At 37.5% G+C, this 26487-nt stretch overlaps 1 pseudogene; it reads right to left on the bottom strand.

Annotated features, from left to right (window-relative positions):
- Positions 1-2985: 2985 nt before the first annotated feature.
- The window catches only part of LOC129353043 (NLR family CARD domain-containing protein 3-like), a 53166-nt pseudogene continuing 29664 nt past the window's right edge, over positions 2986-26487 (bottom strand).

Raw genomic sequence — 26487 nt, 5'->3', positions numbered from 1 at the left:
GGCTCAGTCTGGACTGAGGAATCTGGGATTCTTTAGAGAAGAAAAATGCAAAACATTCACTGGAAATCAGGCATTTCTACCCAAAACAGAGAAAAAATTAAACTCTGAACTTGTCAGCTTGATCAGTTTGTTCCTTTTCAAAAACTTTTTAAACTCTTGCTTCTGAAACATTGGCAACAATATCGCTTATTGATCAAAAACAAATAATTTTCTGACCCCTTTATGTTTCAGAAGCAACATGATGTTTCCAACCAGGTGCCATTCAAATTTTGATGTAACTTTTAAAATTTTACAACCAAAATAAAACAGTATTTCTGCATATTTACTTCTTCTGGTGCAAATCTTTATTTGTTTATTTTTTGCCAAAACCGCCTGCAACGAGCGTAAAAAGTTGAGAAAGTTGAAAATGTTACTTCAATCTTTTCTAAAGCTATACATCAAAATGAAAAAAAAGGTTTATTGAAACATGAGTCACAAGCTGTTTCCATCCAGCTGTCATTGAAAAAAAAGAAAAGAAAAGAAAATTAGGCGTGTTTCAGTCTTCTGGAGAGAATCGTTCATATTACGCAAAGTGTGATGTGATTAGAGTCGCTGTACTAAACAGGAAGTAGACGAGGGTAACTATATTATTCAGCAAATGTTTTTTCATTTCCACTGTATCACATTAACTCTCTGCTACTCACTAAAGCTGGAACATTTGTTACATTTTCTCTCTGCTCTGAGTCAAATCAAACTATTTGAGTAAGATGTTCCCCTCCTGGCCTGTGGGGGCGCTGCACCAAGAATCACTGAAGGAAACAATATGAAAACATCAGATGAAGACACTGAGAGAAATGTAAACAATGATGGAGAGGTTTTAGATTTTGGTGGTTGTGTGATTTCTCTTTTGTTTTCTGTAAAATAATTTTTTAAAAGTAAATTTCAATCAATTTACTTTTTTTCTTTAAAAAACAAGAAAACGTCTGATTTTGAAAAGTTGAAAATTTGCTTGAATAAATTCAGAAATATTGATCCAATTTACATGGAAATATTTCTACATACAGCCGACAGAAAGAAAGAAGACAAAAATGTTTTGATAATTAATCTGCTGTTTCTCTGCCTCTGACTGCAGACTGAAGCTGCTGTGAATAAAACATTAAAGTTTCATTAGAGGAAACTCTTTTCTTGGTGGCTTTTATTGGGTTTCTCTTTTTATTTGCCACCAAGCGGCTCCACGCTGCCTCCACTTCTCTCAGCTTTCTGCTCCGTTCTGCTTCCTGAAACGTTTTGCTAAAGTTATTAAAACCCAACAGCAGGAAAAAATGTGGAGGAAAATCAGAGATTTAAAACATGAAGCATTTTAACCCCTAAACTGATGATCCAGCTTTATTTAGTTTTTCATTCGCAGAAGAAAAATATTTTGTGAAAAACAGGCTTAGATGATCTGATAATATTTCTTGAAGGGAATAATGATTTACATATGTAATGTCTCCTTTCACACATGAATCAAAATGATCAGTTTTAAAATCAAAAGACAAATTCAACTTCAGATTCATTCTTTGATTTTTACTCAAAATTAAATTAATTTTCTGCATCCCAATAAGCTTCTGATTCATTTATTAAACTCTGATAAACACAGGAAACATTTTCTAAGACCAGAAACATTTTAGTCCTTTATTATTAAATATTTTATGTTCATATTTTTGGATTTGTTTTTGTCCTTGGACTTAAGTTTTTATATTCAGTTACTTTTGGTTTCATGCAAATCCTCAGATTTTGTTTATTCAATGAGTTTTCTCTCTAAACAAGGATTAAATTTCTCATTTAATTTCTTCACATTAATTAAAAAAACTGAATTTAAATGTTTTGCCACATGTAAGCAAATTTAAAAAACGTGATTATCTGATTTGAAACATGGTGAATATTTTTCTGTTGTGTAAAAACATTTGAATGATTGATGAGGAAAAGCCAAAAATAAAAGAAACAAAAAAAAATCTGTTTTTATTACAATTGGCCAAATCTGATTTTTATTTTTTCTGTTAAGACAGTTTAATTATTTCAAATTAAGGTACTGCGGATTAGTTCATAGTTAATAAGGAAGAAACACTTTGTTTGAAACTTGATGATTTTGCTTGTGTGATAAAAATCTTTTTTTTGTTTTACATCAAAACATAGTCATAGATCAGAATGGCCTAGTCAAAGTCCAGACCTGAAACCTACTAAATCTTTTTCCAGACTTGAAAATAAATGTTTATAGATAATTTCCATCCTTTCTGACTGAGTTTTAGATTCTTTGTAAAGCTGCTGTACTTCCTCCAAATAAAAATAAGCAAGAAACTGATTTCTGATTTTTTTGTTTTCCAGGTTGACGTTCTGAATGAAACAGAAAATATTAAGATTTTCTCCATTTTATTATTCAAAGCATCATCATCAGACCTTCATCAACTGGTTTCAAGATGGGAATGTTTTACTGTAAATAAGTTATTTATGAAAGTCAGAGATGAGATTTTAAAAAATCTGTTATTGACATTTAAACAGAAACAGAAAAGAAAGAAAAGCAAATGAATAAAATATAGAAGAAAAAGTTTTTATTGTTCACTAAATACATGAAGTTTAACTGCAGCAAAAATACAAAAGGATCATTTAAGATTTGAATCCAAGATGGATTAAAGAACATAGAGAAAAACAGCATTAAATTAAAAGAATATTTGACTGGAAACCGAAAAAACACCTGGAATAATCCTGGAATATTCCTGGAATAATCCCAGCTTCCATCTTTAAAGGACTAGAAGAAGAAGAAATTTCCAAGGAATCTTGTTGGAGTTTCCTCAAGAAATAGATTGTAGAGACTGAACTATCTGTTCAACAGTGAGAGAGTTTCTCTGACAGGAGGAAAAACTTTAAACTCTTTAGACTCAAATCATCTCAGAATCACTGAAGAGGAACCAGAACTGAACCCAAATCCAGGAATCAGAGGTTCAGTGAATGTGGTGTTGAAGGTGTGGAGGAGGATCAGTGAGTCAGAGGAGACTCTGTAGAAGGACAGAATGCCAGCAGGACAGTCCACATACACTGCTACTCTGTTAGAGACAGAGGAGGAGGAGAGATTAATTTCTATTTTATTGTGTCTGACAGAGAAACCATGACGATCAGAGCATCTCAGACTCCAGGAATGATCATTATATCCAAACCAACAGTCTATACTGTTTCCTTTCCTCCTAATTTTTCTGTAACTCACTGATATATAAACATATCCTCTCCACTCGACCTCCCAGTAACAGCGACCAGTCAGACCAGTTCTACACAGCAGCTGAAGATCATTAAATCTGTCTGGATGATCAGGATATGACTGAAGCTCCTTCACACATGTCACCTTCCAGTTGTCTTCAGACAGTTTGAGTTTTCTGCTCACTGTGTTTGTGTCGATGGTGAGTTGACAGGAATCTGATGGAGAACAAAACACAATCCAGCTGCAGTTATTGATCATTTATTGACACTTTGACTCCTGAATGAGTGATGTGACAGTTTGAAGATGGTTGAATGTGAGCTGCTTTGTTGTCATGAATCAGATGAAAAACACACTTACATCTCCATAGACCTGGAGTCAAGAATCTGAGTCCAAGAGGCTCCACCCTGAAAGGAGGAGGGGGGTCAGACCATCAGTCTCTTTCAGCAGCAAACATGGACATTACATGTCTCTCAGACACACATTGTCCTCCACTGAGACAGGAACAGTCCAACATCTGGATTGCAAACTGCAGTGGATGTAGGAAGGACAGTTGGTGCTGCTGCAGCACAACTCATTTCTCCAAACACAGGAAAAGCTCCAACAGAGAGGAGAAAGGAAATTCCTCAGTAACAACCTGAAGAAACTCACTGAAGCCTAAAAGGACATCAGGAAACTAAGGAAACATTTCTGGAAGCTCCACCTGATTTAATAATCAGCATTAAAATACAATCAATCTAAACTCTGATCAACACCTGGATACCTGATCCATCCACACTCCCACACACAGATGAAGGAATGAAACACTAAACAGCCCTGCTGCTGAAAACCTGCTGTGGCCTCACTGTAATATCCAGAAATACAAACATTAAAAAGGAGAAGCTGCATCACATTCAACAAAGATTCAACAAGAATCAAAGATTTGAAGCTGATAAACATTCAGCATCAAACTAAATGTTTCCCAGCAGACTGACTAAAGACATTTCTCCCTCTTCCTCCTCTATCAGACCTTCTCTGCTCCTGCAGCAGGTTCCTCCATACCTGAGAGCTTCCAGTCTCCAGTGTGGATCCTTCAGTCCAGCCGACAGCAGCTTCACTCCTGAGTCTCCTGGATGATTGTAGCTCAGGTCCAACTCTTTCAGATGGGAGGGGTTGGAGGTCAGAGCTGAGGCCAGAGAAGCACAGCCTTCCTCTGAGACCAAACAGCCTGATAAGCTGCAGACACACAATTCATCACATGATGAGAAAATGAGAACATGGAGGTAGAATCCAAGGACTGAACTGATGGATGGATGGACGGATGGATGGATGGATGGATGGATGGATGGATGGATGGATGGATGGCCCAGAGTTACCTGAGAGTTTCCAGGTTGCAGTTTGGACTCTTCAGTCCAGCAGAGAGAAGCTTCACTCCTGAATCCTGCAGGTTGTTGTTACTCAGGTCCAGTTCTCTGAGACTGGAGGACTGGGAGCTGAGAACTGAGGACAGAGCTTCACAGCTTCTCTCTGAGAGGTTACAGCCACTCAGTCTGAGGAGACAGGGAGGAAGATATGGTATTAAATAATTAATCAAAATGTCTTTTTTCCAGTCAACAATGTTCCTCTTTACTGATTTCATGAACTGTTTTATATATAATCATGTTGCCTTTTGTTGTGAACTGGTTCAGTCTATATTTGGGTCTCCAGCCATGAAGGACTGAACTAAAGGCAACAAGGAGGCTGGCAAGAGAAATATTAAATTCCTCTATGAACTAAATGAATCCATGTCAGTTTTAACAGAAAGAGTCCAATGAAGCCTGAGAATCAAGGCTGGGCTGAAGATCAGCATCAGGCTCAGTTTGAGGATCAGCATCAGAGCTGGTTTGAGGGAAAACAGCAGCTTGAATCAAAGCAGAGCAAATCTACAGTTTCATCTTTACATGTTTAACTGTTGGATACAGAGATGGAAAACTGAGCAGCAACTGACAAAAGTTATTATTTGAACAAGAATCAAATTGTTCTATAAAAGGATTGTATAAAAAACTGATTTTTTTTGTTTGAGAAAAAAATTACGACAAACCTATGTGGGAAAAATTAGAAACAAATAGATACAAATACAAATAGATACAATATTCTCCAAAAACAATCCAAAAACAGCCAAACATTAAATACAGGGAAATTTAACCCAGTATTTAAATTAAAAAGTTCTGAAAACACCAACCTGACACTAAAGTTACTAAACTCATGGAAAACACACTTTCAGAATCACCACAATTAAAATTACATTCATAAAAATCAACATTGAATGAACCTCCAAATATATTTTTAAACATTCAGAACTGTCTTATTTCAATAAATACACCTAAGGCATGAAAATGAATCCCAGATCCACCTGGATAAACTCAGGTATTCAGCCATTCTAGAAATTACTCAGTTGCTTTTGATCAATTATTTCACTTAAATTTATTGTTTACTTCATTTATTCTACAGCAGGAGAAGTTGTGTCAAAAAGTGTAATAGACACAATTTCAAATTTTGAAAAAACATTTTTTTTGACTGAAAATTTGTGGAGAAAAAAACAGTGCACAGACATCCTCAATTCCAAATACGTTCACTTACAATTTCATCACTTGGTTCATGTTCACATTATTTATTGACTGTATCAAAGAATATAAATATATTTTGAATTGAATTGAAGATAAGAAATAATTCAAGTGTACAATAAAATACAATTACATGAATCTTATGTATAGACATGGTCATCAAATCAGGTCGTTAACTATGTTGCCTGTAGGGACTTTTAATCCAGCAGGAGAGATTTTTACTGAATTGGAAATACTGTGTTACTTTGTTGTAACACAGTATCAACAAAGTATCAATACTTTTGCTCTGGGTCGAAATGCTTCGTGACGCTTCATTTAGCCAACACTCAAACTAAGTCTGGACCCAAAGTGGTTCTGGTAGTTTTGGTAAAATAAAAGAGAGACGAACAAATAAAGCAGCAGTTGGTCATCAGATTCAGGCTGTGGGGCTCAAACTGATAAAATGTAATAAACAGAAATCTGGTTTCACCAGGATGGAGAACATTTTACCTGAGAGTTTCCAGGTTGCAGTTTGGACTCTTCAGTCCAGCAGAGAGAAGCTTCACTCCTGAATCCTTCAGGTTGTTGTTACTCAGGTCCAGTTCTCTGAGACTGGAGGACTGGGAGCTGAGAACTGAGGACAGAGCTTCACAGCTTCTCTCTGAGAGGTTACAGCCACTCAGTCTGAGGAGACAGGGAAGAAAATATTTAATGATTCTTCAAAATGTCTTTTTTCCAGTCAACAATGTTCCTCTTTACTGATTTAATGAACTGTTTTATATATAATCATGTTGCCTTTTGTTGTGAACTGGTTCAGTCTATATTTGGGTCTCCAGCCATGAAGGACTGAACTAAAGGCAACAAGGAGGCTGGCAAGAGAAATATTAAATTCCTCTATGAACTAAATGAATCCATGTCAGTTTTAACAGAAAGAGTCCAATGAAGCCTGAGAATCAAGGCTGGGCTGAAGATCAGCATCAGGCTCAGTTTGAGGATCAGCATCAGAGCTGGTTTGAGGGAAAACAGCAGCTTGAATCAAAGCAGAGCAAATCTACAGTTTCATCTTTACATGTTTAACTGTTGGATACAGAGATGAAAAACTGAGCAGCAACTGATAAAAACTATTTGAACAAGAATCAAATTGTTCTATAAAAGGATTGTATGAAAAAACAGATTTTTTGTTTGAGAAAAAAATTATGACAAACCTTTGTGGGAAAAATTAGAAAACAAATAGATAAATACTATCTAAAAACAATCCAAAAAGAGCCAAACATTAAATACAGGGAAATTTAACCCAGTATTTAAATTAAAAGATCTGAAAACACCAACCTGACACTAAAGGTCACTAAACACATGGAAAACACACTTTCAGAATCACCACAATCAAAATTACATTCATAAATATCAACATTGAATGAACCTCCAAATATGTTTTTAAACATTCAGAACTGTCTTATTTCAATAAATTCAACTAAGACATGAAAATGAATCCCAGATCCACCTGGATAAACTCAGGTATTCAGCCATTCTATAAATTACTCAGTTGCTTTTGATCAATTATTTCACAGAAATGTATTGTTTACTTCATTTATTCTACAGCAGGAGAAGTTGTGTCAAAAAGTGTAATAGACAAAATTTCAAATTTTGGAAAAACATTTTTTTTTGACTGAAAATTTGTGGAGAAAAAAAACAGTGCACAGACATCCTCAGTTCCAAATATGTTCACTTACAATTTCATCACTTGGTTCATGTTCACATTATTTATTGACTGTATCAAAGAATATAAATATATTTTGAATTGAATTGAAGATAAGAAATAATTCAAGTGTACAATAAAATACAATTACATGAATCTTATGTATAGACATGGTCATCAAATCAGGTCGTTAACTATGTTGCCTGTAGGGACTTTTAATCTCCAGCAGGAGAAATTTTTACTGAATTGGAAATACTGTGTTACTTTGTTGTAACACAGTATCAACAAAGTATCAATACTTTTGCTCTGGGTCGAAATGCTTCGTGACGCTTCATTTAGCCAACACTCAAACTAAGTCTGGACCCAAAGTGGTTCTGGTAGTTTTGGTAAAATAAAAGAGAGACGAACAAATAAAGCAGCAGTTGGTCATCAGATTCAGGCTGTGGGGATCAAACTGATAAAATGTAATAAACAGAAATCTGGTTTCACCAGGATGGAGAACATTTTACCTGAGAGTTTCCAGGTTGCAGTTTGGACTCTTCAGTCCAGCAGAGAGAAGCTTCACTCCTGAATTCTGCAGGTTGTTGTTACTCAGGTCCAGTTCTCTGAGACTGGAGGACTGGGAGCTGAGAACTGAGGACAGAGCTTCACAGCTTCTCTCTGAGAGGTTACAGACACTCAGTCTGAGGAGACAGAGAGGAAAATATTAAATAATTCTTCAAATTATGCTTTTTATTCCAGTCAACAATATTTTTTTTACACAGGTTGAAAAAAATATATTTTCCACATCATTATGATACATGTACTATGAAATGGTTTATTCTATATTTGGGCCTTCAGCCTTAAATAACTGCCATACAGCAGCCATCAAGGAGGCTGGCAAGAAAAGATAAATTTTTATAATGAACTGCATTTATCCAGTGTCGGCTTCAATAGGAAAAATAATTTCTGTTGCTTGAACATGTAGCATTATGAATAGTCACCTATGAGAGACAGTCTCTCTTTTACTCAGCATCTGCTAGCGGCCAACATTGAGGAGACAATGTATGAGTAAAGAAACTGATGAAGCAACACTTAATATTTATCTCATCATTGATAGATTATTATCAATAAATAAATACAGTAACAATGTGTGTCCTTACAGAGTTTTGTTGGAGGCTTTAACCACTGGCAGCAGCCTCAGAAGAACCTCCTCTGAAGCAGAGTATTTTTTCAGGTCAAACACATCCAGATCTTTTCCTGATGACACTAAGATGAAACCCAGAGCTGACCACTGAGCAGGAGACAGTTTATCTGTGGAGAGACTTCCTGAACTCAGAGACTGTTGGATCTCCTCCACTAGAGAACGATCATTCAGTTCATTCAGACAGTGGAACAGATTGATGCTTTTCTCTGCAGACACATTCTCACTGATCTTCTTCTTGATGTACTGAACTGTTTCCTGATTGGTCTGTGATTTACTTCCTGTCTTTGTCAACAGACCTTGTAGGAGTCTCTGATTGGTCTGCAGTGAAAGTCCCAGGAGGAATCGGAGGAACAAGTCCAGGTGTCCATTTGGACTCTGTAAGGCCTGATCAACAGCTCTCTGATGGAGAGACTTTGGTTGAAGTATATTAAATAATGAAGATTTAATAGATGTTTGTTTTTCTTCCATCAGGTTGACTCCAGAGTTGATGAAGGTCAGATGAACATGAAGAGCAGCCAGAAACTCCTGAACACTCAGATGGACAAAGCAGAACACCTTGTCCTGGTACAGACCTCTCTCCTCTTTAAAGATCTGTGTGAACACTCCTGAGTACACTGAGGCTGCTCTGATATCGATGCCACACTCTGTCAGGTCTGATTCATAGAAGATCAGGTTTCCTTTCTGCAGCTGATCAAAAGCCAGTTTTCCCAGAGACTTGATCATCTTTCTGCTCTCTGGACTCCAGTGTGGATCTGTTTCAGCTCCTCCATCATACTTGACCTTCTTCACTTTGGTCTGAACCACCAGGAAGTGGATGTACATCTCAGTCAGGGTTCTGGGCAGCTCTCCTCCCTCTCTGGTCTCCAACACATCCTCCAGAACTGTAGCAGTGATCCAGCAGAAGACTGGGATGTGGCACATGATGTGGAGGCTTCGTGATTTCTTCATGTGGGAGATGATCCTGCTGGCCTGCTCCTCATCTCTGAATCTCTTCCTGAAGTACTCCTCCTTCTGAGGGTCATTGAACCCTCTGACCTCTGTCACCATGCTAACACACTGAGGAGGGATCTGATTGGCTGCTGCAGGTCGTGTGGTTATCCAGAGGAGAGCAGAGGGAAGCAGTTTCCCCCTGATGAGGTTTGTCAGCAGAACATCCACTGAGGTGGACTCTGTAGCATCAGTCAGGATCTCCTTGTTGTGGAAGTCCAGTGGAAGTCGACTCTCATCCAAGCCATCAAAGATGAGCAGAACCTGGAAGTGTTCAAAGCTGCAGATTTCTTTGGTTTCACTAAAGAAATGATGAACAAGTTCCACCAAGCTGAACTTTTCTCTTTCAGCACATTCAGCTCTCTGAAGGTGAATGGAAATATGAACTGGATGTTCTGGTGGGCTTTGTCTTCAGCCCAGTCCAGAGTGAACTTCTGTGTTAGGACTGTTTTCCCAATGCCAGCCACTCCCTTTGTCATCACTGTTCTGATTGGTTGATCTCTTCCAGGTGGGACTTTAAAGATGTCTTCTTGTCTGATTGTTGTTTCTGGTCTGTGTGGTTTCCTGGATGCTGTTTCAATCTGTCTGACCTCATGTTCATCATTGACCTCTCCAGTCCCTCCCTCTGTGATGTAGAGCTCTGTGTAGATCTGGTTCAGAAGGGTTGGACTTCCTGCTTTAGCAATTCACTCAAGCACAGACTGGAACTTCTTCTTCAGACCAGATTTAAGTTGATGTTGACAAATTGCAGCAAGATGATCTAAATAAACATAAAAAGTAAAATCAGCAATAAATAAAAATTATATTTTGAAGAGGTTTGACTAAAAGTGATTCCATCTCTTTATACGTCAGTAAATGTCTGATTTATCCATATGGTCAAATCTTTGCAGAAATCCTCTTACTGCTCTGCAGACAGTCAGCCAGCTCCTCCTGCTTCATCATCCTCAGGAAGTTCAGTGTGATCTTCATCACTGCCTCTCTGCTCCTCCTCTGCTCTTCTTCCTCACCTTGTAACACCTCAACATCCTCACTCTGTCTCTCTGAGCATTCTGGGTAATCTGGACTCAGAACCTTTTTAATCTTCTTCAACTCGTTCTTCACAAAAGTAACAATGTTTTCCTCCAGCAGCTGGAACAGAATAATAGATGGACACATGGGACTGAAATCATGGAGCCAAACACCAGATGGATGTTGAACAGACTGACAGTCCTCTGGTCTATAAAGTGCAGCATGGAGATGAATGTGAACAGAACCCATAAAAAAGTAGTTGTACATTTACAGACCATAAATATGGAGTCCAGCTGTGTTTGATGCTGCTGGACAGAGGACCACTGGGAACCTCTGAGCTCTGCTGGTCCACTCTGTGGAGGAACCAGGAACAATTAGGAAGTCTGGAAATATTCATCCAGCAGTTTTCACAGAGGAAATCACCAAGAGTTTCACACTAAAGATACTTGAATCAGAAAAACAGAGCATGACATGAACACAAATACAAAGCAGTTAGAAACAGGAAGATGAATTACAGCAGGAGTCTCAAACTCCAGTCCTTAAGGGCCGATGTCCTGCAACTTTTAGATGTGCCTCTGCTGCACCACATCTGAATGGAATAATGAGGTCATGAGCAAGGTTCTGGAGAACTGATCTACACAAGGAGGTAATTTAGACATTTCATTTTAGTGTTTTGTACCTGTGGCACATCTAAAAACTGCAGATATAATTCACATGTCTGTGAATTCCAGTAAAACCAGAATCAGTCAGTAAACGTAAAAAAGCTGATGTTGCACTTTAAACAGTAGAAACTGTCAGCAGATCTGATGCTGGTGGAGACAATGTCCCAGAGCTTGTGGACAGTGGAAGTGAAGGCTCTGTCCACACAGGTCTTCAGGATAATGTGGGACATCAATCATGTTCTGATGATTAGATCTGAGATGATGTGGATAATAAGGAGGACTGAGCACTTTGAGCTGCTTTCAATATGAAGGTGCTTTATAAATAAAATGGATTGATTGTAATATGTGGGTGTGTGTCAATGTGCGGTCCTCTACTGGGTGTTATAATGAGAGTTTTTTATAATGTATCCTGGAAATCCTGTTGAGAATAAATAATTCAGTTTTCCTCCATCTCTGAGCTATGTGCATGCTTATATACATAAATACACACTGTTAAGAATTAAAAAGAGGAATAACTTGATTTAGCTCATTAATTCATTCCTTATCCCGAATTCTTGTGTCTGTATACATGCGCAGTGAGTAAGAGCAATCATACGACGTCAGACTTCAGATATCCAAAGTTTTATCCAGAGAAAATCAATGCAAAAAGAATGTTACAATAAGCATCTCACCTAGATCATCAAAAGTCCAAGACATGACAAAACAGAAACAATTAACTCGTTGAAAAGTGAAACAGAAACAAAAACAAACAAAAGATGCATCCTTTGGGAATCTCACTCAGCACAAAGAGATTCGAACTTCTGATGTAAAACAAACAATTTTATAAGAATGTGTATTTCCCTCATTTAAATATATGCATTAGGAGGTGTGTTTTTCCTTTGTGTGGGCTATCTTAAATGTTAATTTTATTACCTCTGAGACCCAAACACCCATCTCTTCTCGTACCAGCCTCCTTCTTAGGCGGCCTGATTTACAGCGTGCATCTGGAATGTTATTTCTGCCTCAAAATGATTCAGCTAGAAAGTGTTTTGTGTTCTATACAAACTGAAACAAAATCTAATGCTAAATAATGACTATAAGTTTGGATCTAAGAACTAAAGTGTTTATTCTTAAAGAAAAACTGTTTTTGTAAATATCAGAAATATTTTAAAGTGGTTTTCTAAATCTATTATAATATACACTGCATGCAATAATATGATTACAAAATAACTACTTTAAAACATGTTGTCTTAAGAACATCCCTTATATATATTTAATTCTAGTATGGATACAATTATTTGTAAAAAGTTTTAAGCTCCTAATGAACTTTTGTACCATGCTAAGGAATTTGTTAATTGCCTGGCAGACAGACTCTCTGTCTATAGAGATTTAAGGAGTCTAGCCTGTCTTTTCTGTAGAATCCTCCCTAAGAATTTATAGAAGTTCAGAGTCAGCAATTGTTTTAGTTTGGATCTTTATCTAAATGTATGTGAATGTAGAGTGTACTTTAACTTTCTATAGTATATTTCATATGTATCAAACTATCCTGTACAGTATTGTGCTAATTTAAAATTCTATTTCAACAACACACATAGAGTACACACATGCAAAGCTAAGATTAAAGGAAATTACATACTAGGGATCGCCTTATTTCAGGTGTATTTTAGATAGATAGATAGATAGATAGATAGATAGGTAGATAGATAGATAGATAGATAGATAGATAGATAGATAGATAGATAGATAGATAGATAGATAGATAGATAGATAGATAGATAGATAGATAGATAGATAGATAGATAGATAGATAGATAGATAGATAGATGATAGATAGATAGATAGATAGATAGATAGATAGATAGATAGATAGATAGATAGATAGATAAAACAAAACTGGGATATTCATACTGGTTCAGTTTCTACAGTTACAGCAGTTAGAAACATCTCACCTCTGATGGTGGAAATCCAGGAGATTTAAAGTTGATGGGATCACCCATTGACCAGTCGCTCTTAAAGGACACACAGCTGGGTTCTGGTTCTGGTTCTGGTTCTGGTTTGAGTCTCTGATGGATCCTGACAGCAACATGATGATTAAAACTTAATCATTAAAGAGGAGCAGCAGCAGCTTCATCACCACGTCTGTTCTGGCCTGATATAGTGAACGCTGTGTGAAAAGGGCTGTGGACAGTTAGAGATGGTGACCTCACCTCTGACCTTTGCTCTGGCTCTCATCTTCCCCGCACAGAGTGGTTTTAGAGGGAGGGACTCCCTCCTCTCTGTCCTCACACTGATCCATGCTGCTGAATCCACATCAGCTCACACACACTTTCTAGCTTCACCTGCAGAGGAAACACACATCATTCATCTGCACATCAACTCTGATCATCCTTTACATCATTAGTGCTGGAAAAAGATCAGCTGCTCCTCCTCTGATTGGCTCTTCTTCTCTGCTTCATATCAGTGTCAGGTGAATGCAGTCAGACAGCAGAGAGGCAGAGGAAGCTGCCATCAGCTGCTGCACTTCTACTATCAGTCCACTAGATGGAGACATGGAGCAACATTTACATTCACTGATTCAACCTGAACAACAGGAAGGATTTTAGTTAATTATTAATCTCTACAAGTGGATTATCTGCAGCGTCAAAGATTTACTATTTGATAATCTGACTGAACTGAACACATTTCTACATTAATAGTTTTTAATAATAATATATGTTTTTTATTTTGAAAGGATGCAGCAGGAAACTGTTCTGATCAAAGTTTGATTCCTGAAAATAAAATTATGAAGCCGTTTGTTCAGAGAAAACAAAGAAACATCAGATATTCATCATGTTGTTTGATTTCAGTTATTTTGTAATCTAATGATCCTGCAGATTAATTTTCAAAAAGCAGAAATGAAACTTTGAGCTGAAACCAGAAGTGAATCTTCCACAGATTACACAGAAATATTAAAGTTCCTGAAGACAAAGACCAAATATAAAACATAAACTTACCGTTTGTTCAAATGATCTAAAGAGTTGATGAAGAAAATCCAAAGAACAAAATGTACTCAGCAACTGGACTGAAGTCTCTTTAGCAAGTGGTTTAAAATTGAAAGTAAATGTGACAGGTGTTGTTTAACTAATGACGTCACAGGTCACCTGGGTTGTAGTTTTTTTCTTTCAGCGCAACAGAACCAGGAAGTAGAAGCAATGAAATCAGAGGCAGGTTGAAAAGTTTTCATGAGGATGTTCTGAGGATATACTTAGTTTTAATCATGAATGTAAATTATTGTAAAAAAAAAAAAATAGAACATCAATATTTTAGTTTATTTAGCATTTCACACAGAAAAAAAAATTGGAAATGCAAACAAACTAAATATTTGTAAACAAAATTTACTAACTAAATATTTAGCTTCAAATAAAATAATAGAATGTCCTCAATCTCCTGTTTCATTTCCTCCCAGAAAGTCTTTATTTGTGATCAGAACCAGAAGACGTGTGTGATGACCGACCATTCATTCATTCATTCATTCATTCATTCATTCATTCATTCATTCATTCATTCATTTATTTTATTTTGGTAAACTGTCCACATCACCAGAAACAACAAAGAAATAATAATAAAGAATAAATAACTCACAATTTACCAAAAAAGGAATAGGCTGAAGCAAAGCTTATTCTTGCCTACCCTATTTTTCTACCCTGTAACCTACCAGGATATTTTCACAATACATATATAAATCTAAATAATAGCATAAGATTTTATCATTTTACATCTTAAAGCTCTTTTAAAGTTTACTAAAAAAGAACATAACTTAAATTCATCACTTAGTTCGTTCCACAATTTCACACCAATAACTGAAATACATCTAGACTTTATCTGGCTTTTCTCTTTTGCACATTCAAATATAAACAAACCTCGCAAATTATATTTATTCTCTCTTAACTTAAATAATTTCTGAATACCTGAAGGGAGACTTTTGTTCAATGCTTTAAACATTACTTCCAGTATTTTTATATAGACAATATCTTTAAATTTTAAAATATTACTTTGTTTATTCGTTGGTTCCCGATATCCCACTTTATTAATAAGCCTTACAGCTTTTTTTTGCAGCTTAACTAATATTTCAATAATTGTTTTACCTGCATTTCCTCAGATTTCTGAGCAATAAGACAAATAAGGCAAAACCAAAGAGGAATAAATAATATTCAAACCTTTAACATTCATTAAATCATTTATTTTAAACAATATTCCAATAGTTTTTGCAACTTTGTTTCGAATATATTATGTTCGAAACAACATACAATATATAAGTTTATTGTCTATAATAATTCCTAAAAATTTTGTCTCATAGACTCTTTCAATTTCCTTTCAATTTCATTCATTTATGTTTATTATAAACTATTACCAGAGAATAGCATTTAGTTTTTCCTTCATTTAACTACAACTTGTTATAGTCAAACCATTCAACACATTCCTCCAACATCCATCTGTGGTTGGAATCCTGGAAATGAATGTTTTGAAAGTACCAGCTGGTGCAGGAGGTGCTGTAGTGAAAGCATTGGAATATAAATGCACACCACACTTTTCAGATTTGTATTTAAAGAAATTAAAATAAATATAATTTCCCCAATACTGATACATAAAATACACAACATTATTGACTGGCCTTCTTAAAGAAGCCATAAAGTTGTGTATTTCTGTGTGTGACCGCTAGATGGAGATGTTTTTCAATTTCTAGTTTTGAAACTAAATGTTTGAAAAAGGAGCAATTCCCACTTATGTCCACTAGGGGGCAACAGATCATAGGGGATTATTGGATTGGATCTGAGATTCCGGGATAAATAACCAGAAAACTGAGTAAATTAAAATCATAAATTAAAATCTGTTTGATGAAAACATAAATTCTGTCTTCAAATAAGTCACTTTGTGAGTTTATATCTTTATAAAGTTCCTTATATGAAGGGAATTTCCCTCTCTATGGTGGTTTCCTTTTGGGTTTCTTAGCCTGTTGAGTAATTTCTGTTTTTAGGTCACAGATCCACTGAGGTCATAAAACACCTGGAACTGAGTAATAAAACAACAACAAAGTCTTATTACAGTTTTAGTTATCAATCATATTAGCATAAAATTATAAAATCAAAAATGAGAAATTAAAAATAGAAAGTATTTGTTTCATGCTTTGCTCTTTTTATGTATTTTTCAGATTTTATTTGGGAGGAATGTCATGTTTTCAAAAAACAAAACTAGCAAAATATTGGAAAATCAAAGTAAAATTTGTAGAAAAAAATGCAGATTTTAAAAAGGTGGGAAAATTTGCTGCCAAAGCTCAAAAGGTTGGATCTAATTTTAGTTGGACTGATAGTTTTAATCAATCTCGTCATGTTTGCAGACTTCCTGTCTTTGCAGATGAATTCATTGAGACTAATAAAATACAGTAAACATTTTACACTGATATTTCCTGTTACTTTCTGACTCCTACATGCATGCAGATGCTTTGACCTGCAAATGAACCACCAGGAAGTGAAGGAAAAACTGAGTCAGGTCTAAAAATGGAGGCAGCTGTATTCAGCTTTACCTGGGTTAAATAGTGATGGGTTTGTGTTTTTATTTGGTTCTGACGTCGTGTTTGAAGGTCAGTGCAGTGGGTGGGGGGAGGACAGGTTTATGTGAGGATGTGTTTGTGGTTTTGAGTGTTTCCATGTCCACAGGAGGAAGAACCGCAGCAGCAGCAGCAGCAGCAGCAGCAGCACCATCATCATCATCATCATCCTGCACCGTGAGAATATCCCAGAGTTTATCTGCAATAATCCTGCAAGTGGACAAAACGATTAATTGATTCTTGAAATAATCGTCACCTAAACTAGACCAGAAAAGAAAAGAACATAATCAGAGTTGCTATTCAGCTAAAACTTTACAAAATACAAATACATTTTGCATTTACCCAAATCAAATTCTGTAAAATAAGTAAAAATCACATATTACACTGCAAAAACAAAATCATACCAAATCAAATGTTATTTGTATAGCACATTTCAGCAACAAGACATTTCAAAGTGCTTCACATCATAAACACAAAGTCATGCAACATATAATAGACAATACATTGTTCCATATTACATTTCAAAATAATTTAGTTAAGATTTAAAGGAAGTCAGGGTTTCCGCTGTTTTACAGTTTTCTGGAAGTTTGTTCCAAATTTTTGGTGCATAGATGCTGAATGCTGCTTCTCCTCTCTTGGTTCTGGTTCTGGGGATGCAGAGCAGAACCAGAACCAGAACCTGAGAGTCTGGAAGGTTGATACAACAACAGCAGATCTTTGATGTATTGTGGTGCTAAACCGTTCAGTGATTTATAAACTAACAGTATTTTAAAATCTATTCTTTGAGCTACAGGGAGCCAGTGGAGGGACTTTAAAACTGCTGTTATGTCTCTATCTTCCTGGTTCTAGTGAGAACAGGAGCAGCAGCTTCTGGATCAGCTGCAGCTGTTTGATTGATTTATTCGACAGGCCTGTGAAGATGCTGTTGCAATAATCAATGCAACTAAAGATAAACGCATGAATGAGTTTCTCTAGATCTGGCTGAGATATTAGTCCTCTAATCCTGGAGATGTTCTTCAGGTGATAGAAGGCCGATTTTGTAATCGTCTTTATGTGGCTCGCAAGGTTCAAGTCCGAGTCCATCACTACTCCCAGGTTTGGGCCTGATTGCTAGTTTTTAGTTGTAATAACTTGTTACGGCCCGGCTCGGAAAGCCGCAACAAAATTAGGAGGACACGGCAACCAGTCAGTGTTAAGCCCATGAGAGACGTTTATTTTTAAAAGAATGAAGTTGTCTAGGAGACATCAATAGACGGCCCAAGGGGTGATCAGTCCGCGCCCCTTCAACTCTGGTCCCTTCACACCAGGAGGTCCTGGACTCATCCTGGCCTGGATCTCCGGGTCGTCTGCACATGGTGGCTTCTGACAGTCACACACTTGAATGGATCGGCGCTCCTTATATACCATCCAGGTGTCTGATGGAAGCGCCTCCACATTGAGGACCTTAATTGATAGTAAATCACATGACACACACAGGACTGCACAGCAGGGCCGTCACAACCCCGCCCATAAAAAAGCAGGTTCCTACACCACTCACCAGGTTATACTTAGCCAAGTTGTTTAATGTAGAGATTTCCTCCTCAGCTCACTCTCCAGACCAGCAACTGATGCACTCAGAAGCTCTTTAAGGAACATAGAAAGGGAACAGGGAGAAAAAACACAAAAAAACAAACCTGCTACAAAAGTGGAGCACGAGAAAATGCATCGGCCATGATATTATCTCTTCCTTTAATATAATGAATATCCAGGTTATAGGACTGCAGAAACAATGACCAGCGAATCAAACTCTGATTTGGGCATTTCAGTGAAGCAAGAAACGTCAGCAGATTATGGTCAGTAAAAACCACAATGTTAGCACCACCACTTAAATAAAAATTCAACGTCTCCTTCTCGACCACGGAGTAGTTCAACTGATGCTTATTGAATGTTTTGGAAAAATAACTGACCGGCCTCCCAATACCCAGATCATCAGTCTGTGTAAGGACAGCTCCAGCACCACCTGACTAGCATCCACATAGAGTTGGAACGGATGTTGAAAACGTGGTGCAGCCAATACCGCAGCAGCACAGAGGAGTCTTTTCACCTGTTCAAAAGCCTGTTGACAAAGGGGAGACCACTCAAACTTGACATCTTTACGCAGCAAATCCGTCAGAGGAACCACCACAGATGAAACGTTTCGACAAAAACATCTGTAATATCTCACCAGCCCAAGAAAACGAATTAGCTTCTTCTTTGTAGCTGGAACAGAAAACTGCTCTACCGCCTGAACCTTTGCTGCAACAGGGCGGACCTCACCTTTTTTTTTTTTTTTCCTGTTGTGGGCAACGGGGCCCGGCGAATACCCGTGGTTAAACGGACGGCGGAGTCCGGCGGTAACAGGCGCTTAAATTCCGCGTCAAAGGGAAGGGGGAAGAAAGGGAAAGAAGAGGAAAAAAAAAACAAAAACTTGGTATTTTATTCTATGTTGCATGCCTTTGTGTTTTGTGTTTATGATGTAAAGCACTTTGAAATGCCTTGTAGCTGAAATGTGCTATACAAATAAAATTTGATTGATTGATTGATTATAAATAAAAGCAGTAAAACATGGCGGCAGAAGGACGGGGTTGTCGGTGCGACGCTTATGCAACAACCAGTGGAAGATAAATGCAGAAACGTTCACGGATGTTCAGTATATTAAACCTCAAACTCTCACTCAGACGTATTAAAAAAATCTTCCGAGTTGTTTTGAAATGTGTTTTCTCGCCGTTCCTCCGTCTTCACACGTCAAGCCGTGTGAGCGTCTGTTTGTGTTCTGGTTTACAGGCATGTCAACAGTTCACACACATTTATTGACCTCAACACCCAGACGCACAGTTTGGACAAACTTTTGACCAACTGACTGCAAAACAAAGCGACTGGGGAGCTTTTCTATGGAGGACCAAACCTGACATAATTAAGCAAAAACATTTAGATATTTTGTTTTTGTTTTCTTTACATTTTCATCAAGAAATGTGCAAATGTTGTTTTGTCTTTTCCTCATACAAGCATTTGTTCTCTTTGTGTTGCCTCACCTCCTTTTTTACCTTTTCTTAGGCATTGCTGCCTCATTATGCAAATGAGGAGGGCGGAGTCTCAAGGCTTCTTCCAATTGGTTGTTTACTTGGGTTCAACAAAGATGGCCGACAGTTTATCACTGAGCTGAATCTGAGTATTATTATGCATAAAGATGTGTATTAATATCTGTAGAGCATCAGTGGGTCAAAATATATCAGAAATGTTCCAAAGGAAATGAAAAATTTATCAAATAAATTATAGTTACATTATGATAACTGAGCTCTCATGTTTAAAATCTCATAATAAAAGGAAAAAGTTAATTTTTCATCTTGTTTTGAACGAGTTTATACAAAACGTTCTGATTGGCCGTGAGCAACAGGAAGTAGAGGTTGCCAAAGACAACAGCAATGCAACTTCTGTTGCCGCGTGAACACGCTGCATGTTGCAGTCTAAACTGAGCCTCTGGGGAAAGTCCAGCAGAACCACAGAGACGCCGAGTCAGCGCCAGGCCTGCTGGTTCTGGACCGGCTCTGGTCCGATAAAAACCACTTGGAGGCTCCGCCCACTTCCTGATGACATCATTAACCAGCTGCTGAGGACACAACCAATGAACCAAACATTAGTTCATCCATCCATCCATCCATCATCCATCCATCCATCCATCCATCCCATCCATCCATCCATCCATCCATCCATCCATCATCCATCCATCCATCCATCCATCCATCCATCCATCCATCCATCCATCCATCCATCCATCATCCATCCATCCATCCATCCATCCATCCATCCATCCATTCATCCATCTGTTCATCCATCCATCCATCCATCCATCCATCCATCCATCCATCCATCCATCCATCCATCCATCCATCCATCCATCCATCCATCCATCCATCCATCATCTATCCATCCATCCATCCATCCATCTGTTCATCCATCCCATCCATCCATCCATCCATCCATCCATCCATCCATCCATCCATCCATCTATCCATCATCCATCCATGCATCCATCTATCCATCCATCCATCCATCCATCATCCATCCATCCATCCATCCATCCATCCATCCATCCATCCATCCATCATCCATCCATCCATCCATCCATCCATCCATCCATCCATCATCCATCCATCCATCCATCCATCCATCATCTATCCATCCATCCATCCATCTGTTCATCCATCCATCCATCCATCCATCCATCCATCCATCCATCCATCCATCCATCCATCCATCCATCCATCCATCCATCTATCCATCCATCCATCCATCCATCATCCATCCATCATCCATCCAACCATCCATCCATCCATCCGTCCATCCATCCATCTGTTCATCCATCCATCTGTTCATCCATCCATCCATCCATCCGTCCATCCGTCCGTCCGTCCGTCCATCCATCCATCCATCCATCCATCCATCCATCCATCCATCCATCCATCCATCCATCCATCCATCCATCCATCGTTGGTCCGTTTCCTGAACTGGAACCAGCAGTCTAAACATGGTCTCTGGTCGTCATTCTAACATGTCATTACTCTCTGAAATGTGTGTTTTGCTCTAATTTGCTCCGTGTTTCTGTTCTGGACCAGCTGCCCTCCTTCAGGCCAGCTGCAGTAATTACAGGGAAGACGAGCCGAACCGAGCCCGGACCGGCAGGAAGTGACCTTATATGGGCCTGACCCGTAGTAAACCCGCTGTGAGGCGGCTCCAGGTTCTAAATGTTCTGCCTGCAGGGCAGAAAAACAGGGCAGCTGACAAAGGAGGATGAGGGCAGCGCTGCCAAGTCATCTGGAAGTGAAGAAATATTGTACTGAAGCTGCTGTGAATAAAACATTAAAGTTTCATTAGAGGAAACTCTTTTCTTGGTGGCTTTTATTGGGTTTCTCTTTTTATTTGCCACCAAGCGGCTCCACGCTGCCTCCACTTCTCTCAGCTTTCTGCTCCGTTCTGCTTCCTGAAACGTTTTGCTAAAGTTATTAAAACCCAACAGCAGGAAAAAATGTGGAGGAAAATCAGAGATTTAAAACATGAAGCATTTTAACCCCTAAACTGATGATCCAGCTTGATTTAGTTTTTAATTCTCAGAAGAAAAATATTTTGTGCCAAAAAGTCCCAGATGATCTGATAATATTTCTGCAGTTTTGCAAAAAATAGGGCAGGGAAGGGAATATTTATTGTTAGATTCTAACAAAATGTTTATATCTGTAATGTGTCCTTTCACATGCAGATTAAGGAAAATTGTTAAACTATTTAAAATCTTGCAAAAGAAAAATGCAACTTCAAATAAATTCTTTGATTTTTACTCAAAATTAAACTTTTCTGCACCCCAATAAGCTTCTGACTCATTTATTAAACTCTGATAAATACAGGAAGCATTTTCTAAGACCATAAACATTTTAGTCCTTTATTATTAAATCTTTTAAATTTATATTTTTGGTTTTGTGCTTTTTTTGGGCTTAAGTTTATATATCCAAAATTACTTTTGGTTTTGTTATTTAATCATGCAAATCCTCAGATTTTGTTAATTCATTGAGTTTTCTCTCTAAACAAGGATTAAATTTCTCATTTAATTTCTTCATATTAATCTAAAAAAACTGAATTTAAATGTATTGTAAGCAAATTTATAAAACGTGATTATCTTATTTGAAACATGATGAATGTTTTTTTGTTGTGTAAAAACTTTTGAATGATTGATGAGGAAAACCCAAAAATAAAAGAAGCAAATAAATTCTGTTTTTGTTACAATTGGCCAAATCTGACTTTTATTTTTTCAGTTAAGACAGTTTAATTATTTTAAAAGGTACTGCGGATTAGTTCATAGTTAATAAGGAAGAAACACTTTGTTTGAAACTTGATGATTTTGCTTGTGTGATAAAAATCTTTTTTTTGTTTTACATCAAACATAGTCATAGATTGGAATGGCCTAGTCAAAGTCCAGACCTGAAACCCACTAAATTTTTTTCCAAACTTGAAAATAAATGTTTATAGATAATTTCCATCCTTTCTGACTGAGTTTTAGATACTTTGTAAAGCTGCTGTACTTCCTCCAAATAAAAATAAGCAAGAAACTGATTTCTGATTTTTTGTTTTCCAGGTTGAAGTTCTGAATGAAACAGAAAATATTCAGATTTTCTCCATTTTATTATTCAAAGCATCATCATCAGACCTTCATCAACTGGTTTCAAGATGGGAATATTTTACTGTAAATAAGTTATTTATGAAAGTCAGAGTTGAGATTTTAAAAAATCTGTTATTGACATTTAAACAGAAACAGAAAAGAAAGAAAAGCAAATGAATAAAATATAGAAGAAAAAGTTTTTATTGTTCACTAAATACATGAAGTTTAACTGCAGCAAAAATACAAAAGGATCATTTAACATTTGAATCCAAGATTGATTAAAGAACATAGAGAAAAACTGCATTAAATTAAAATAATCTTTGACTGGAAACAGAAAAACAACCTGGAATAATCCTGGAATAATCCTGGATTAATCCTGGAATAATCCCAGCTTCCATCTTTAAAGGACTGGAAGAAGAAGAAATTTCCAAGGAATCTTGTTGGAGTTTTCTCAAGAAATAGATTGTAGAGACTGAACTATCTGTTCAACAGTGAGAGAGTTTCTCTGACAGGAGGAAAAACTTTAGACTCTTTAGACTCAAATCAGCTCAGAAACACTGAAGAACAAGAACTGGACCAGAACCCAAATCCAGGAATCAGAGGTTCAGTGAATGTGGTGTTGAAGGTGTGGAGGAGGATCAGTGAGTCAGAGGAGACTCTGTAGAAGGACAGAATGCCAGCAGGACAGTCCACATACACTGCTACTCTGTTAGAGTCAGAGGAGGAGGAGAGACCAGTTTCTATGTCATTGTGCCTGACAGAGAAACCATGACGATCAAAGCAGCTCAGCCTCCAGGAATGATCATTACATCCAAACCAACAGTCTATACTGCCTCTTTTCCTCCTGATTCTTCTGTAACTCACTGATATATAAACTAATCCTCTCCACTCAACCTCCCAGTAACAGCGACCAGTCAGACCAGTTCTACACAGCAGCTGATCCCAGTAATCAAATCTGTCTGGATGATCAGGATATGACTGAAGCTTCTTCACATATGTCACCTTCCTGTTGTCTTCAGACAGTTTGATTTTTCTGCTCACTGTGTTTGTGTCGATGGTGAGTTGACAGGAATCTGATGGAGAACAAACACAATCCAGCTGCAGTTATTGATCATTTATTGACACTTTGACTCCTGAATGAGTGATGTGACAGTTTGAAGATGGTTGAATGTGAGCTGCTTTGTTGTCATGAATCAGATGAAAAACACACTTACATTTCCTCAGACCTGGAGTCAAGAATCGGCCTCCAGCAGGCTCCACCCTGAAAGGAGGAGGGGGGTCAGACCATCAGTCTCTTTCAGCAGCAAACATGGACATTACATGTCTCTCAGACACACATTGTCCTCCACTGAGACAGGAACAGTCCAACATCTGGATTGCAAACTGCAGTGGATGTAGGAAGGACAGTTGGTGCTGCTGCAGCACAACTCATTTCTCCAAACACAGGAAAAGCTCCAACAGAGAGGAGAAAGGAAATCCCTCAGTAACAACCTGAAGAAACTCACTGAAGCCTAAAAGGACATCAGGAAACTAAGGAAACATTTCTGGAAGCTCCACCTGATTTAATAATCAGCATTAAAATACAATCAATCTAAACTCTGATCAACACCTGGATACCTGATCCATCCACACTCCCACACACAGATGAAGGAATGAAACACTAAACAGCCCTGCTGCTGAAAACCTGCTGTGGCCTCACTGTAATATCCAGAAATACAAACATTCAAAAAGAGAAGCTGCATCACATTCAACAAACTAAATGTTTCCCATCAGACTGACTAAAGACATTTCTCCCTCTTCCTCCTCTATCAGACCTTCTCTGCTCCTGCAGCAGGTTCGTCCATACCTGAGAGCTTCCAGTCTCCAGTGTGGATCCTTCAGTCCAGCCGACAGCAGCTTCACTCCTGAGTCTCCTGGATGATTGTAGCTCAGGTCCAACTCTTTCAGATGGGAGGGGTTGGAGGTCAGAGCTGAGGCCAGAGAAGCACAGCCTTCCTCTGAGACCAAACAGCCTGATAAGCTGCAGACACACAATTCATCACATGATGAGAAAATGAGAACATTGAGGTAGAAACCAAGGTCTGAACGGACGGACGGACGGACGGACGGATGGATGGATGGCCCAGAGGTACCTGAGAGTTTCCAGGTTGCAGTTTGGACTCTTCAGTCCAGCAGAGAGAAGCTTCACTCCTGAATCCTGCAGGTTGTTGTTACTCAGGTCCAGTTCTCTGAGACTGGAGGACTGGGAGCTGAGAACTGAGGACAGAGCTTTACAGCTTCTCTCTGAGAGGTTACAGTAACTCAGTCTGAGGAGACAGGGAGGAAAATCTGTCATGAAACAATTCATAAAAATGTCTTTTTTCCAGTCAACAATGTTCCTCTTTACTGATTTAATGGACTGTTTATATATAATTGTAGAAGCCTAAATTCAATCTCTGGGGACATATTGTGAATTTGCATAACTAATTGGAGTGGAAGAGTTGGGGTGTGGCTAAATGGAGGGAGTTGGGCAGTTGGAGTGTAGCCACACAGTTTTTTGACATCGCTTTTTCTTTCTTACTTACTTTTGGCAACTCACAAAAACAAACATTCTTTTGAACAAGAATCAAATTGTCAAATTAAAGGATTGTATAAAAACAGATTTTTTTTGTTTAAGAAAAAATTAACGACAAACCTATGTGGGAAAAATTAGAAACAAATAGATAGAAATATTCTCCAAAAACAATCCAAAAACAGCCAAACATTAAATACAGGGAAATTTAACCCAGTATTTAAATTAAAAAGTTCTGAAAACACCAACCTGACACTAAAGTTACTAAACTCATGGAAAACACACTTTCAGAATCACCACAATTAAAATTACATTCATAAATATCAACGTTGAATGAACCTCCAAATATGTTTTTAAGCATTCAGAACTGTCTTATTTCAATAAATTCACCTAAGGCATGAAAATGAATCCCAGATCCACCTGGATAAACTCAGGTATTCAGCCATTCTATAAATTACTCAGTTGCTTTTGATCAATTATTTCACATAAATGTATTGTTTACTTCATTTATTCTACAGCAGGAGAAGTTGTGTCAAAAAGTGTAATAGACAAAATTTCAAATTTTGGAAAAACATTTTTTTTGACTGAAAATTTGTGGAGAAAAAAAAACAGTGCACAGACATCCTCAGTTCCAAATATGTTCACTTACAATTTCATCACTTGGTACATGTTCACATTATTTATTGACTGTATCAAAGAATATAAATATATATTGAATTTAATTGAAGATAAGAAATAATTCAAGTGTACAATAAAATACAATTACTTGAATCTTATGTATAGACATGGTCATCAAATCAGATCGTTAACTATGTTGCCTGTAGGGACTTTTAATCTCCAGCAGGAGAAATTTTTACTGAATTGGAAATACTGTGTTACTTTGTTGTAACACAGTATCAACAAAGTAT

Source organism: Poeciliopsis prolifica, unplaced genomic scaffold (genome assembly GCF_027474105.1).
Source record: "Poeciliopsis prolifica strain line A6 unplaced genomic scaffold, Auburn_PproV2 SCAFFOLD083, whole genome shotgun sequence".
NCBI lineage: Eukaryota > Metazoa > Chordata > Actinopteri > Cyprinodontiformes > Poeciliidae > Poeciliopsis > Poeciliopsis prolifica.
The sequence above is the reverse complement of the archived record's forward strand: the minus strand, read 5'-3'. Positions and strand labels throughout refer to the sequence as shown.